The 16,388-nt window shown below is 41.7% G+C and overlaps 1 pseudogene; it reads right to left on the bottom strand.

Moving 5' to 3' along the window:
• LOC120993930 overlaps positions 1-11,198 on the bottom strand; it is a 29,069-nt pseudogene extending 17,871 nt beyond the window's left edge.
• Positions 11,199-16,388: the final 5,190 nt, after the last annotated feature.

Genomic DNA, 16,388 nt, shown 5'->3' with positions numbered 1-16,388 from the left:
AGTATAGATTTATGTATTTTATGTATTTTAGATGTATTATAAATTTATCAGGTACCGTATGTATATTTAATAAATTCTTTTATTAACATATTACTGTGTAGTGGTCGATGTGAATTAGATGTAGGTGTGCCTCTCTTATTCTATTACACATTTTATCCTCTCTCAAGGTTTGGGGTAACCTTTTTAGGAGGAGCACCCTTTTTCATTGCAACTTGGAGGGTGAGCCATTCCGATATATCATACATACTTTACAAACTTTGTTAACCCTTTAGGTGTTCCACAAAACTAAATAGCGATTGTAGAAAAATTTTAGAATTTTATTTTTTTGTTACCTTGCCTCAAAAAAGTGTAATATAGAGCAACCAAAAATCATATTTACCCCTAAAATAGTCCCAAAACAACAACCACCTTATCCCGTAGTTTCCTAGATGGGGTCACTTTTATGGAGTTTCTACTCTAGGGGTGCATCAGGTGGCTTGAAAGGGTACATGGTGAAATAAACCAGTCCAGCAAAATCTGCCTTGCAAAAACCATATGGCGTTCCCCTTCTTCTATGTCCTGCCGTTTAGCCAAATAGTAGTTTACAACCACATTTGGGGTGTTTCTGCAAACTACAGAATCAGGGCAACCCATTTTGAGTTTTGTTTGGCTGTTATAAAGTAAGGGTTAAAATGGAAAATTTTCCAAAAAATAGAAATTTCTAAATTGTTTCTCCATCTGCCATTAACTCTTGTGGAACACCTAAAGGGTTAACAAAGTTTGTAAACCCAGTTTTGAATACCTTGAGGGGTGTACTTTCTTAGATGGAGTCACTTTTTTTAAATTTCTATTCTAGGGGTGCAACAGGGGGCTTCAAATGGGACATGGTATAAACAAAACCAGTCCTGCAAAATCTGCCTTCCAAAACCCATATGGCATTCCCCTCTTTCTACGTGCTCCTGTTTGGCCAAACAGTAGTTTACGACCACATATGGGGTGTTTTTGCAAACTACAGAATCAGGGCAACCCATATTGAGTTTTGTTTGGCTGTTAACCCTTACTTTATTGCTGGAAAAAATGGGTCAAAATTGTAAATTTTCCAAAAAATAGAAATTTCTAAATTGTTTCTCCATCTGCCATTAACTCTTGTGGAACACCTAAAGGGTTAACAAAGTTTGTAAACCCAGTTTTGAATACCTTAGGGGGTGTACTTTCTTAGATGGAGTCACTTTTTTGAAATTTCTATTCTAGGGGTGCAACAGGGGGCTTCAAATGGGACATGGTATAAAAAAAATCAGTCCTGCAAAATCTGCCTTCCAAAACCCATATGGCGTTCCCCTCTTTCTATGTCCTCCCGTTTGGCCAAACAGTAGTTTATGACCACATATGGGGTGTTTTTGAAAACTACAGAATCAGGGCAACCCATATTGAGTTTTGTTTGGCTGTTAACCCTTACTTTATTGCTGTAAAAAATGGGTTAAAATGGAAAATTTTCCAAAAAATAGAAATTTCTAAATTGTTTCTCCATCTGCCATTAACTCTTGTGGAACACCTAAAGGGTTAACAAAGTTTGTAAACCCAGTTTTGAATACCTTGAGGGGTGTACTTTCTTAGATGGAGTCACTTTTTTGGAATTTCTATTCTAGGGATGCAAGGGGGGGCTTGAAATGGGACATGGTATAAACAAAACCAGACCTGCAAAATCTGCCTTGCAAAACCCATATGGTGTTCCCCTCCTTATATGTCCTCCCGTTTGGCCAAACAGTAGTTTACGACCACATATGGGGTGTTTCTGCAAACTACAGAATCAGGGCAACCCATTTTGAGTTTTGTTTGGCAGTTAACACTTGTTTTTTTCCTGGAAAAAATTGATTATATTGGAAAATTTTCCAAAAAATTTAAATTCTTAAAATTTATGTCCATTTGCCATGAAGTCTTGTGGAAGACCTAAAGGGTTAACAAAGTTTTTTGGGTGGTTTCTATTATGTAAGCCTCACAAAGTGACTTCAAACCTGAACTGGTCCATAAAAAGTGGGATTTTGAAGATTTCTGAAAAATTTCAAAATTTGCTTATAAACTTCTAAGCCTTGTAACATCCCCAAAAAATAAAATATCATTCCCAAAATTCTACAAACATGAAGTAGACATATAGGGAATGTAAAGTCATCACAACTTTTGGGGTTATTACTATGTATTACAGAAGTAGAGAAACTGAAACTTTGAAATTTGCTAATTTTCCAAATTCTTGGTAAATATGGTATTTTTTTATGCAAAAAAATTAACTTTTTTGACCCAATTTTAGCAGTGTCATGAAGTACAATATGTGATGAAAAAATAATCTCAGAACGGCCTGGGTAAGTCAAAGCGTTTTAAAAGTTATCAGCACTTAAAGTGACACTGGTCAGATTTCCAAAAAATGGCCTGGTCCTTATGGTGAAATAGGGCTGTGTCCTTAAGGGGTTAAAGGGGTGGTCAATGTTACAGGGGCGGGTAGTGTGAGGGGTCACTGTTAAAGGGGCGGGCACTGTTAAAAGGACGGGCACTGTGGAGGTCACTATTGAAAGGGCGGACACTGTGGAGGTCACTATTAAAGAGGCGGTCACTGTTAAAGAGGCCGGCACTGTGGAAGTCACTGTTAAATGGGCGGGCATTGTGCAGGTCACTGGTAAAGATGCGGTCACTGTTAAAGGGGTGGGCACTGTGAAGATCATTGTTAAAGGAGCGGGCACTGTGGAGGTCAATGTTAAAGGGGCGGGCACTGTGGAGGTCAATGTTAAAGGGGCGGGTACTGTAGAGGTCACTGTTATGGGGGATACTGTTGATATCTTTTTACGACACACGGAAACATGAAATGAAATAGATTAAATATACCCGTGCAAAGCCGGATCCTTCTGCTAGTATATTTATAAGTAGAACTATATGGGATTTTAATGATTATATAATTTTTATTTTCATTTTAATTAGTATTGTGTCTATATATTTTTTTTTCTAAATTCTTTTACATGTGTGATCGTAATATAAATAAATACATACAGAGCCGGACAGAGAGTGCCAGCCTATATATTTCATAGGTACAAATCTGTTGGACTTTTATATTTTTTTTATATAGATTGCATCTATACATAAACTGTAACATGGTGCTCAATGATGATTTTTTTTATTTTACAGACCTAACATTTTGAATCAATAGGCATTTCTGAATGTGTTCTCTGTAATACAGAGCTCTATAGCAATGATGGAAGTGATATTAGTAATGTTGCCTATATTGTGTACATGAAAGATAATGATATGGATTTATGATCCCTGGTCACATTTATGAGTCTGTATCCAGTAGGAAGCAATATGAAGGATCCTGCATTTTGCTGTGCACCTGTTTGTGGACATTTAATCCATAGTCATTATGAAATGCCATTAATATCCATGAGATGCCTAAATGAATAAATGTGTTGATAGAGTAGCTGTGTCATTTAGAAAATGAATGCAGGGATGATAACGTGATCCACCTTCTCTCTCATGTAGCTGGGGCCCCACGACAGCTTCAAAAGCAATCCTTTAATTTCCAGGAGCTTGGGGCTGAAAATGTTGAACAAGTATAAGGACAGGTGATTGCCAAACTCTTATTTTCTACCATCTGCCATTTAATTCCTTTCCATTAAATTTCTGTAAGACCAGTGTACGGGGCAGTAGTTCAACTACAAGGATAGAAAAAAGTGAATTAATATTGGCAGTGGAACCAGATGTTTGATAGTATCATGTCTGAGATGGATGTTACCAGACTCCTTGAATTTGTGGTGATATTTATGTCTGACAGCAACAGGGCCAGACTGGGAATGAAATTCAGCCCTGTATTTTAAAACAGACATGCCTAATTACTGTGTGGTGAATGTGAAATATGTCTGTGTGCCCCCCCTCCCCACATATCCATATTTGGATAGGGATTACATTCAGTACTTCCAAATATACAGGATTATAAAGTACTAAATACATATTGCATCCAGTGACGTCTCCTATAATGTAGAAGTTCTCTTTCCTCATCTTCTCCATTGGGAGCAGACCACCATGATGACAACTTTCAGCACGTCTTGTCTCTGCAGAGCTTGCCACACAGACATCTTGGATTCCTCTTCTTTCCATCATCCTCTCTCCTGGTGCCCCAATAATGATATTGTGCTGCAACCCCAAATACTGTGCCCGCTGTGCTCCCCAATGTGCCCAAATACTATGCTGAAGAAATAACAGAAGAATACCGTCCCTCACATACTAATAGTGCTCTTACAAGTCCCACCAATAAAAATTCTTTCCCAGGGTGTCCTCATTGCTAACAGGCCTCCATCAGTGATAATGCTACCCTAGAGTGCGCCCCTTAGTGGTAATGGCCTCCATATTTTGCCCAATAATATTGATAGCCCCCACAGTACCACCAGTAGTAAACCTGCCCCATAGTGTCCTCAGTAGCGATAAAGCTTCCCAAGATGACCCTAATAGTAATAAGATCCATTGATTGGACAAAGTGTACTCCCACTTGGATACTACAGGCAGCACGGTGAGGAGCATGTTCTTCGATTTCTCCAGTGCATTTATTACCTTACAGTCTATGTTACTGGGGAAGAAACTGTGTAAGTTTCGGGTAGATGAAACCACCATCTCATGGAAAATGGTCTACGTGGTTGGTCCATCCCGGTTTGTGCCAAGCGCAGTGCAGGGGCTCTTCGGGGGACTGTGTTGGCACTGTTTCTGTTCAACATCTACACCTCAGACATCGCTTCCCATGCCCCTCGGCACTATTCAACTTTATCACCGTTCTGAGAAGGGTAATACAATTGTGTGGCAGCTACAGTACTACATTCGGGAACCTGTACAAAACATCTGGGGCTGGGATGTAATGGCCTAGCAATGCCCCAGCAGGCAGCCCACTCTGGCACCAGTCCATCTGGAATTTGCCAGAATTGCTAGATAGACAGTTAAGCCCTGGACAGTAAGATCATGGTCTGCTATAAGAATATGCACTACTGTGAATATAGCCTTACAGATTCTGGTGATGGCACAGTTTGTTAGCAATACATGCAAACATTGAGTTTTACCACATCCTAAAGGTGTTCTGTTCAGGTCTAATATCTGCAGGCCACTGAGCTACGTAGAACCAGCATGAAATATTATATGCTTGCTGCAGGGAGTAGTCATTAGAAAATAGATAGACTGCTGACATAAAAGAATATCTATGGTGAAGCAGAGATTCGTTAGATTATAGTTGTGTTTTTCTACCCCTCATCTGGTCATGTTTTGATGAACTTACCTACCATAGCATCAGTTCAATGCTTTCCTGTAGCCCATCCAATTCAAGACTGATGTGCGGTCAGTTCAGAGATACTGAGAGACTCTAACTTGTCTGGCACCAATGATGATTTGTGGAGCAGAAATCTATAGTAAGTGAATTTAAACATGTATAGGATAAACACATGTATATCCTAAGATAAATGTTACTACTCCCATTTCTTTTAACACCACTTCCCTCCTCTCTTTGCTGTGTGTAGTTCTTCTAATTGTTATCAGCTTCTGCTATAAATGGTGCTCTGTCCTCTCACTCCTTACCAGAGCTTAGGTTCCTAGTTCAGTGAAGGTGTGCTTTCCTGTCTGTCTGCCATGTACCCAGTTTCTGCCAGTTTACCGACTCTGATACTCTGGGGGAATTATTTGACCCTGCTTCTGTTGTCTGTATGGTATAAAAAAAACTGATAGAGGGAGTTGAGTAACAAATGGCTTCAGAATGAGGCTAGAAAGGGTTTATTTGTAGCTCATAACCATGTCGACACATAGTTCTACACAACAGCTGAGGACAAAAAAGAGTGTTTTGAATCATTTCATAGTTTTTTCTTTGTTTTAGATGTACTGGGGAATAAAAACATGATTATAAAAGTGTGCTTAGCCTTTAGTCCCTGAAACAGGAAATGTCTGAGAATCTACAAATCATTTATTTAAAGGTCACACACAGTGTAAAAGAATAAGGGCTACGGTATAGATCACCTTAAAAGGAGGATTACCTTTCTGTAATTATAAAGAAGTCTTTGATGGAGGTTCCATTGTTGATCAGAGATTCAGCACTGAAAATGGAAACCTGAATTGAAAAGCACTCTTTTAACCTGTAGCTAAGGCCAGTGATAATCGTACACTGGTTTCTTGTGATGCCATCAGTTCTGATCTGTAATTTATGGGGAGAGTTTATCATGGGGTAAAATTAGAAGTTTGTTTGGTGGAGTCTATGTTGGTATACCTTGCACCAAAATGTATTCAATTTTGTTGATCTTAAAACCTAACATTTTGTCTAGAAATGCTACTTCAGTTACTTTTTTTTACACCCCCCTACCCTAATGGAGTGAGTTTACAGATTTTCTTTTGACTTTTTTTCTAAAAAGGTGCTGGGAAAAATCTGGAGAGAAACTCATTATCATAGCTAACCACGACCACGTTCCCACCCATTTTTGAAAACTAGAGTGAGTGACTTTTTGAAGCCAGAATTGTGTAGTGCAGGGCGTGATAAATTCCCCCTGTGTCTTTAAGCTCAAAAAACACAGGCTTTGCATAGTCAGCCAAAATAAGTGTAATACGTATGCTCAGGCTAGGACTGGCGAACAGGGGTACAGGTGAATCCCCCGGTGGGCCCCTGAGCAAATTGGGCCCCTAGTCTGCCGCCTCCTGCACAACATAGAAACATAGAATGTGTCGGCAGATAAGAACCATTTGGCCCATCTAGTCTGCCCAATATACTGAATACTATGAATAGCCCCTGGCCCTATCTTATATGAAGGATGGCCTTATGCCTATCCCATGCATGCTTAAAGGATAACTGTCGTATATATATATTTTTTTTGAGTATCTGATTGTGGTGATTAATATCACCTTGGTGGCCTTATTTCAACTTTTCACTGTGTATTCAATTACCCCTTAATTCCACATTTTTGTTCCCTGTACTGCCTATTTTTACCTGTGCTTAAAATAGGGTTGCTAGGCATGTTCCGTCTGTTGAAGGACTGAGCACGCAGACCGTGCAAGGTCACATTACTGACAGCCAGGGACTGTAAGTAAATGATTAAAGCCAGGTCCTCCCCAGCAGCTGATAACAGTGCCTGGGCTGTGTGCACTTCTCCCTGTCCCTGCGCTTGGCAGACGCTCCCTCACTCGGCAGAGCTGGAGAATGCAGAGTTGAAGCAGCGCACAACAGGGAAGGGAGATCTGCCATCTGCTCAGTGTATAAATGAAAGCAACATGTGGTAAGAGGACCCCTTTGTGCTGCAGGAGATTAACCCTTTAGCGGGGAGGGCTCTGGTTACTGACACTTTTGGGGGGCTATTGTTACTGGCTAGTGAGGGCAGGCGGGATTAGCCTCAGGGTGAGGGCAGTGGCGGCCATCTTAACTGAATAGTGAAATTGCAGTTTTATGCAGACTGGTTGCTAAGGGCTGAATCTTATTAAATATGGGGTAAATCAGTCTAATAGTAACTGATTCTGGAATATCATGGTATTAGTAACTACATATATGAAAATTTCAATTAGGGTCTAAGTGTGACAGTTATCCTTTAAACTCCTTCACTGTATTTGCAGCTACCACTTCTGCAGGAAGGCTATTCCATGCATCCACTACTCTCTCAATAAAGTAATACTTCTTGATATTACTTTTAAACCTTTGCCCCTCTAATTTAAAACGATGTCCTCTTGTAGCAGTTTTTCTTCTTTTAAATATTCTCTCCTCTTTTACCTTGTTGATTCCCTTTATGTATTTAAAAGTTTCTATCATATCCCCTCTGTCTCGTCTTTCTTCCAAGCTATACATGTTAATGTCCTTTATTCTTTCCTGGTAAGTTTTATCCTGCAATCCATGTACCAGTTTAGTAGCTCTTCTCTGAACTCTCTCCAAAGTATCAATATCCTTCTGGAGATATGGTCTCCAGTACTGCGCACAATACTCCAAATGAGGTCTCACAAGTGCTCTGTAGAGCGGCATGAGCACCTCCCTCTTTCTAATGGTAATGCCTCTCCCTATACACCCAAGCATTCTGCTAGCATTTCCTGCTGCTCTATGACACTGTCTGCCTACCTTTAAGTCTTCTGAAATAATGACCCCTAAATCCCTTTCCTCAGATACTGAGGTTAGGACTGACAAGTGTCACATAACACAGTAGACTTACTGCACTACATACATATATGCATCGTACAGCACCTCAACCAGCAAATGTTCATATAAAAAATGGTAGATTATTGAAGAAACTCCCCAGTTTATTATTATAGACACAATCAGAGGAAAGCCACCAGTGTCCTATTCTCTTCAGGACCTACCTCCTCAAAGTTGCTGCAGGGACCCCCATATTCAATCATCTGGTAGCATCTTGCTGCTGTGTGAGCAGGTAATATTTGAATGTATCCGTACAGTGGGCCCCCAAAATAAATTTTACTGGTGGGCCCTAGGAACCCCAATCCGACATTTTGTCTGCTCCTGTGCTAATCCATGTATACTACGATATTGCTCTTAATAATATAATCTATAAGTAATATAATGGGATTGCAGGTTCAGTGTGCTGCTTAGTGCACTTAAGACCACATTCACAAAACCATGGAGCCGCCGTTCATGTGTTGCAGACTGTAAACTGTGGGTCTGCAAAACATGGGACTTCAATGATAGGACATGTTCTATATTTTGCATTGAAGAGGCATTGACCTGAAAGCCTACATAAACACATGAAAGCCCTTCCAAGGGCTTCCGGGCCCATGCATTCGAAGCAAAAGATAGAACATGTCCTATCTTTCACTGCATCTTGCAAATCGCAGACCCATTAAAGTCAGTGGGTCTGCACCGTGATGTAGAGTGCACACAGCCGGTGCCCGTGTTTTGTGGACCCGCTGTTTGCGGTCCGCAACACAGACATGGCAACCGCACAGTTGTGTGAATGGGGCCTTAAAGAGTGTTATTAGCACATAAAGTTCTCATCAGAGACAATCCCTTTCAAAATGTGGCCATTGGGGTGATCAGGTGATTTTGCCAGGTGGGCACTACAGGATCTATTAATAATGGAACTGGGGCCATTTTTAATACTGGGAGCATAATAGGGACAATTTTATTACTTGGTGCACATTAGGGGCATTACTGAGGGCATTTTTAATACTGGGGCACAACATGCAGCATTTTTGAGGGAAATTTTTAATATTGCACAATAGAGGGCTTTATTGCTTGCGGAAATATAGTGAACATTACTATTACTGGGGAGAATAGAGGGGCATTATTATTAGTGGGGGGATTTTAGGTGGCATTGTTATTACTACAAGTATTATTATTTTTGCTGGAGGCCTAATAGGGGCATTATTAATATTGTAGGCACTATAGGGGAATTATTATTACTGGGGACGCTTTTCGGGAGTATAGTATTTGGGGGCATTGGGGAACACAGCAGGCACAGTATGATACAGTTGGAGCACCAGGGAAGTTTGTGTTGGGAATGTAGGGAGAATAATGGATATGCTCTGCAGAAACGAGCCATTTTAACTTATTTCCACTTGTGGACTGAGTATATAAAAAATAACTTTTACTATTAAATCGCTAAAAGCATAGGTGGTTGCAGTGGAACGAAACAAAAACATACATACATACAGCACAGACCAAAAGTTTGGACACACCTTCTCATTCAAAGAGTTTTCTTTATTTTCATGACTATTAAAGATTCACACTGAAGGCATCAAAACTATGAATTAACACATGTGGAATTATATACATAACAAACAAGTGTGAAACAACTGAAAATATGTCATATTCTAGGTTCTTCAAAGTAGCCACCTTTTGCTTTGATTACTGCTTTGCACACTCTTGGCATTCTCTTGATGAGCTTCAAGAGGTAGTCCCCTGAAATGGTTTTCACTTCACAGGTGTGCCCTGTCAGGTTTAATAAGTGAGATGTCTTGCCTTATAAATGGGGTTGGGACCATCAGTTGCGTTGAGGAGAAGTCAGGTGTATACACAGCTGATAGTCCTACCGAATAGACTGTTAGAATTTGTATTATGGCAAGAAAAAAGCAGCTAAGTAAAGAAAAACGAGTGGACATCATTACTTTAAGAAATGAAGGTCAGTCAGTCAGCCGAAAAATTGGGAAAACTTTGAAAGTAAGGACTATTTGACTATGAAGGAGAGTGATGTGGTGCTGCGCCAGATGACCTGGCCTCCACAGTCACCGGACCTGAACCCAATCGAGATGGTTTAGGGTGAGCTGGACCGCAGAGTGAAGGCAAAAGGGCCAACAAGTGCTAAGCATCTCTGGGAACTCCTTCAAGACTGTTGGAAGACCATTTCAGGGGACTACCTCTTGAAGCTCATCAAGAGAATGCCAAGAGTGTGCAAAGCAGTAATCAAAGCAAAAGGTGGCTACTTTGAAGAACCTAGAACATGACATATTTTCAGTTGTTTCACACTTGTTTGTTATGTATATAATTCCACATGTGTTAATTCATAGTTTTGATGCCTTCATAGTCATGAAAATAAAGAAAACTCTTTGAATGAGAAGGTGTGTCCAAACTTTTGGTCTGTACTGTATATACACATATATTGCCACCATTAAGGGCCGCGGTAAGATAGTTATTGGTAGATCTTACCCCGTCCTGTAGACACACGACCAGTAGACAGTGGATGGCGTCAGTGCCCTGGTATGATAATTGGACACTGGTAACCAATGCTTCTGTGGGTATGGCAGTCTAGACACTCCTATAATGCACTGGTCTAGAGCCCTCCCTATATGGATGGTTAGGGGCTATCCTCATAGACCTGCCTCAACCACACAGAGCACCTGCCCCGACAGGGGCGACCCCATACGGAACCTGTCCCTGTAATGGGGCCTAGTCCATGTAAAGCCCTTACTGTATAGCCCTACATGCCATGTTTCATTCCATAGAATTGCAACTCATCAGGAGCTTATTGAAGTCAAAGGGTTTCTACAAAAAACAGAAAAAGACAAGCAAAAAGACCGCGGTCACTAAATATGCTTAGTCATATAGACATTCGAAAGAAGTTATTGAGTATGTATCCTCTACTTACTACTTCAGGATAAGTTTTCTTTCCTTGTAGATTGGAGGGTGTACGGACGGTCAGTGGTACTCGTCCCTACAGGGTATGTGAAAGTGTCCCCCAAAAATACCCTCGCCTCACCGCAAGATGCCAGGAGTGCGGAGATACAGCATACTGCGCCATATCGCCTTTTAAATCCGGTGCCTCGGGCAGTTACCACCCCCTTATTCCGCCTGCTCGCACGGTGGAACGCATATGGAACGCACACTGTTACTGTGCGCTCCATTTCCACCGGAAGCTGGCGTCACGTGATCATTGGGGCTAACGGAAGCTCCGTGCGTCTGTGCGTCCCACGTTGCTAAGCAACCAGATGACGCCCAGGCACTGAACGCTCGTGTACCGTCTCAAATGCCGGACGGCAGATTTATTCAGTACGATCATTTAATATGAATTTTGTTTGGCAGGTTTCTCTTAAATACAAGGTTAATTGTGGGATGCAGATGGGAGGAATATGAAAAACAGATGGTTATGGTCTTACATCAAATAAGTCGTTCAGAATTACGTCATCATCAGTGGCTACTCAAATAAGGGTACTTTCACACTTGCGGCAGGACGGATCCGACATGCTGTTCACCATGTCAGATCCGTCCTTCCGCTATTTTCGCCGTGCCGCCGGACCGCCGCTCCGTCCCTATTGACTATAATGGGGACAGGGGCGGAGCTCCGGCGCAGCACGGCGAAAGACGCCGGACTAAAAAGTCCTGCATGTCCGACTTTTTAGTCCGGCGGCTTTCGCCGTGCACCGCCATGCTGCGCTGGAGCTCCGTCCCCATTATAGTCAATGGGGACGGAGCGGCGGTCAGGCGGCACGGCGAAATGGCGGAAGGACGGATCCGACATGGTGAACAGCATGTCGGATCCGTCCTGCCGCAAGTACCCTAAAGCAAGTAAAACTCTGTTGCTCATTGAGGCCATTGGGGTATACAGTCTTCAAATAAAAAATCCATCTTGCCTCGAACTGGAGGATTCTCTTATCCCAGTCACCACATCTTAGTGGTGGTTTCACTTTTTCGATGCCCATAAAATTGAGGCACCTCAAGTCCCCACCATGTTCAGTCTGTACATGGCGCGAGACAGAGGTGTCTCTACAATTATTGATGTCACCTATATGCTCCCCTATAGCTGAAAGAAGTAGCTGAAAGAAGTTATCCTGGCGGTCTGGGCCTAATGGAAAAGATGAGGGAAAAGAACGTCTACATAAGAGGAGACGTCACTGGATGTAATAGGTATGTAGTGCTGCATTCTCCTGTATTTTGGTAGCTTTGAAAGACCAGACAGCATACTAAAGGTAGGGATGACTTAGGCCCCTTTCACACGGGTGAGATTTCCACGCGGATGCAATGCGTGAGGTAAACGCATAGCACCCTCACTGAATCCGGACCCATTCATTTCTATGGGGCTGTGCACATGAGCAGTGATTTTTATGCATCACTTGTGCGTTGCGTGAAAATCGCAGCGTGCTCTATATTGTGCGTTTTTCACACAACGCAGGCCCTATAGAAGTGAATGGGGCTACGTGAAAATCGCAAGCATCTGCAAGCAAGTGCGGATGCGGTGCGATTTTCACGCATGGTTGCTAGAAGATGATATTTGGTTACATGGTTATAAGGGAAAATAATAGCATTCTTAATATAGAATGCTTAATAAAGTAGGGCTGGAGGGGTTAAAAAAAAATACAAAAAAATTTAACTCACCTAAATCCACTTGTTCGCTCAGCCCGGCTTCTCTTCTGCCTTCATCTGTGAGGAAAAGGACCTGTGGTGACGTCACTGCGCTCATCACATGGTCCATCACATGATCCATTACCATGGTGGTGGATCATGTGATGAGCGCAGTGACATCACCACAGGTCCTTTTCCTCACAGATGAAGGCAGAAGAGATGCCGGCTACGCGAACAAGTGGATTAAGGTGAGTTAAATTATTTTATTTTTTTTAACCCCTCCAGCCCTATTGTTCTATGCATTCTGTATTAAGAATGCTACTATTTTCCCTTATAACCATGTTATAAGGGAAAATAATACAATCTATACAACACCTAACCCAAACCTGTACTTCTGTGAAGAAGTTCGGGTTTGGGTACCAAACATGCAGATTTTTCTCGCGCGCGTGCAAAACACATTACAATGTTTTGCACTCACGCGGAAAAATCGCGCATGTTCCAGCAATGCACCCGCATCTTTTCCCGCAACGCCCATGTGAAACCAGCCTTAGTTCTGTAAACTACTTTCACCGCCTCCAAAATATTAATTAGAAACTACTGAAGGAGGATGAAGAGAGCAGAACTTGGTATCTGGCTCTGCCCACCATAGAGGGACAATCTGCTGGGAGTGTGTTTTGTGCTGCATTGTGGGATTGAGTTCTGCTGGAGCAGTATTTTATGTTGCTCTATGATATTTGGTTCTGTTGAGACAGAATTTGGTGCAGCATTGTGGTATGTTATACCTCCCAACTTTTTGGATGGTCAAAGGGAGGGACACTTAGGCTGGGTTCACACGAGTGTGTCCGGATTAGGTCCGGATGCGTCCCGGTGTGTTGCGGCAAACCCGCGTGAGTAGGAATGCAATTGCAGTCAGTTTTGACTGCGATTGAGTTCCGATGTTCAGTTTTTATCGCGCGGGTGCAATGTTTTTTGCACGCGCGTGATAAAAAACCGACTGTGGTACCCAGACCCGAACTTCTTTACAGAAGTTCGGGCTTTGGGATCGGTGTTCTGTAGATTGTATTTTCCCTTATAACATGGTTATAAGGGAAAATAATAGCATTCTGAATACAGAATGCATAGTAGGTGATCAATTGAGGGTTAAAAATTTTTTTTTAAATTAACTCACCTCCTCCGCGTAGTTCCCGGTCTCTTCTTTACTTCTTTAATGATGAGCTGTCGGCTAAAGGACCTTTGGTGACGTCAGATCACATGCTCCAATCACATTGTACATCACCACGGTGATGGACCATGTGATTGGAGCTTGTGATCTGACGTCACCAAAGGTCCTTTAGCCGACAGCTCATCAGAAGAGACTGGGAACTATAACCATGTTATAAGGGAAAATAATACAGTGAATAGACTGTCACCTAGCAACCATGCGTTAAAATCGCACCGCATCCGCACTTGCTTGCGGATGCTTGCGATTTTCACGCAACCCCATTCACTTCTATGGGGCCTGCGTTGCATGAAAAACGCAGAATATAGAGCATGCTGCGATTTTCACGCAACGCATAAGTGATGCGTGAAAATCATCGCTCATCTGAACAGCCCCATTGAAATGAATTGGTCCGGATTCAGTGCGGGTGCAATGCGTTCACCTACCGCATTGAACCCACGCGGAAATCTCGCCCGTGTGAACGCAGCCTTATGGTTTGATATGTCAAAGACTCACTTTTCCTGCATATTTATATACTTCGATAGCTTTATTTTTTTTACACAATAGTGCTAAAATTATCTGAATATAAAAATTTGTAAAATTAAAATTACCTCAAATAAGAAAATAATATGCAAGGTGGGCTTAAATATATAAAAAGGAACCAGGGAAACACATTTTGGATCAATATTGTAAATGTAATAATGCAAAACTATACCTCAGATCACAAAGAGGGACATTTATGGTGCAAAGAGGGACAGCGGGACTTGGGTCAAAAAGAGAGACTGTCCCTCCAAAAGAGGGACACTTGGGAGGTATGGTATGTGGTTCTGCTAGAATTTTGTGCTGCACAATGGCACTGTTGACCCGGCCTACAAAATGGGGTCACTTTTTGTTTTCTTCAATGCCACTTTTAGTTGCATAGCCACAGACTGGTCAGGGTACCCATGCTTCCCCCTGTCCACTGCCAGAAGGGCCTGCAATGGGCAATTGAACATCAGAACTGCATGATGGAGAAATAGAAGAATGTTCCCTGGTCTGATGATTCACATTTTGTTTCACATCATCTGGACAACCTGTTCATATGTGTCATTAACCTGTGGAAGAGATGATACTATGATGCACTATTGGAAGAAGGCAAGCTGGAAGAGGCAGTGTGATAGTCTGTGCAATGTTCTGCTGAGAGACATTTGATCCTAGCATTCAAGTGGATGTTTCTTTGACACTTACCACCTACCTAAACATTTTACAGACCAAGTATACGCCACTTCATGGCAATGGTACTTCCAAATTACAGTGACTTTTTTCAGCAGGTTGATGTGCCCTCAAGAATCATTTCTGGAACATGACAAAGAGTTCAAGGTGTTAACTGTCCTCCAAATTCCCCAGACCACTGATCAATCAAATGTCTGTGGGATGTGCTGAAAAATGAAGTCGGATTCGTGGAGGTCCCACCTCACAACTTACAGAACTTAAAGGATCTGCTGCTATTGGCTGGTGGCAGATACCACAGCTCACTTTCAGTGCTCTTGTGGCATTCATGCAACCACAGGTCAGAACTGTTTGGCCGAATGTGAGTGATAAGAGTATATCTCAGCAAGGGATTAAGCAATATTGGAGCATCTGTAATCTTATTTCTTTCAATTCAATATTACAAATGTTGCATGGAATAAGTCCTTTGCTGCAGGAAAAATGTAAACTATATTAGGGTCAAATAAAAACATATCGAACATATCACCTAGATAAAAATGTTGACAATTCCTTTTTTGTTACAAAGTATCCTAGTTCCAGGACTCCTAATGATCAGCTGTAATCTGGAAGGAAATCTGGAAGCAAATGCTCAATTTCCCTGCAACGCCACCTCAGGGCAAATTAAACATTGCACAGCTTCTATTAAAATTAATAGACTGTCCATCTGATACACAAACATTCTGGGTTACTTCTGGCTCATAGATGGATTTCCGGTAAAAAAAAAAAAGGAACCAATCATGGCAAAACTTTTATTTTGTATTCTACTCTTGAAAAATTAAAGCTTTGCTGTGATTCGTTGCTATGGGCAAAATAGACACTCTTTCTTTTACACAGTTTTATAAACCTTCCCCAGATTGTTCACTGCCATGGTTTTCCTGTGCTAACCTTTTAGTTTATAAACTGCTAATGCACACCAATGTAATTGCTCTCCTGCCAATATCTGTTCATCACATGCCTTCGAACGGCCCTTCCCCCACCTTCCTGCACTTAATCAATAAGGCCACGTTAGCTATAAGATATTCCCTGATCTGTATTCCCTCATATTGAGCAGGTTAGTTTTCTGACTTCATTTACACGTCTGCTGCCTGTCTTGAACTTCTGCTTGTCTACTGTACTGCCTGAACTCTACCAGAAAAGTAAAAATATAGGGGCTAAAATAATAAAATGAAAATTTAGCTTTAACGGTAATGCAGGTAAAACTTACAC

This window comes from Bufo bufo, chromosome 3 (assembly GCF_905171765.1).
Source record: "Bufo bufo chromosome 3, aBufBuf1.1, whole genome shotgun sequence".
NCBI lineage: Eukaryota > Metazoa > Chordata > Amphibia > Anura > Bufonidae > Bufo > Bufo bufo.
Note: the sequence above shows the minus strand (reverse complement) of the source record. Positions and strands in the feature narration are given on the sequence as shown.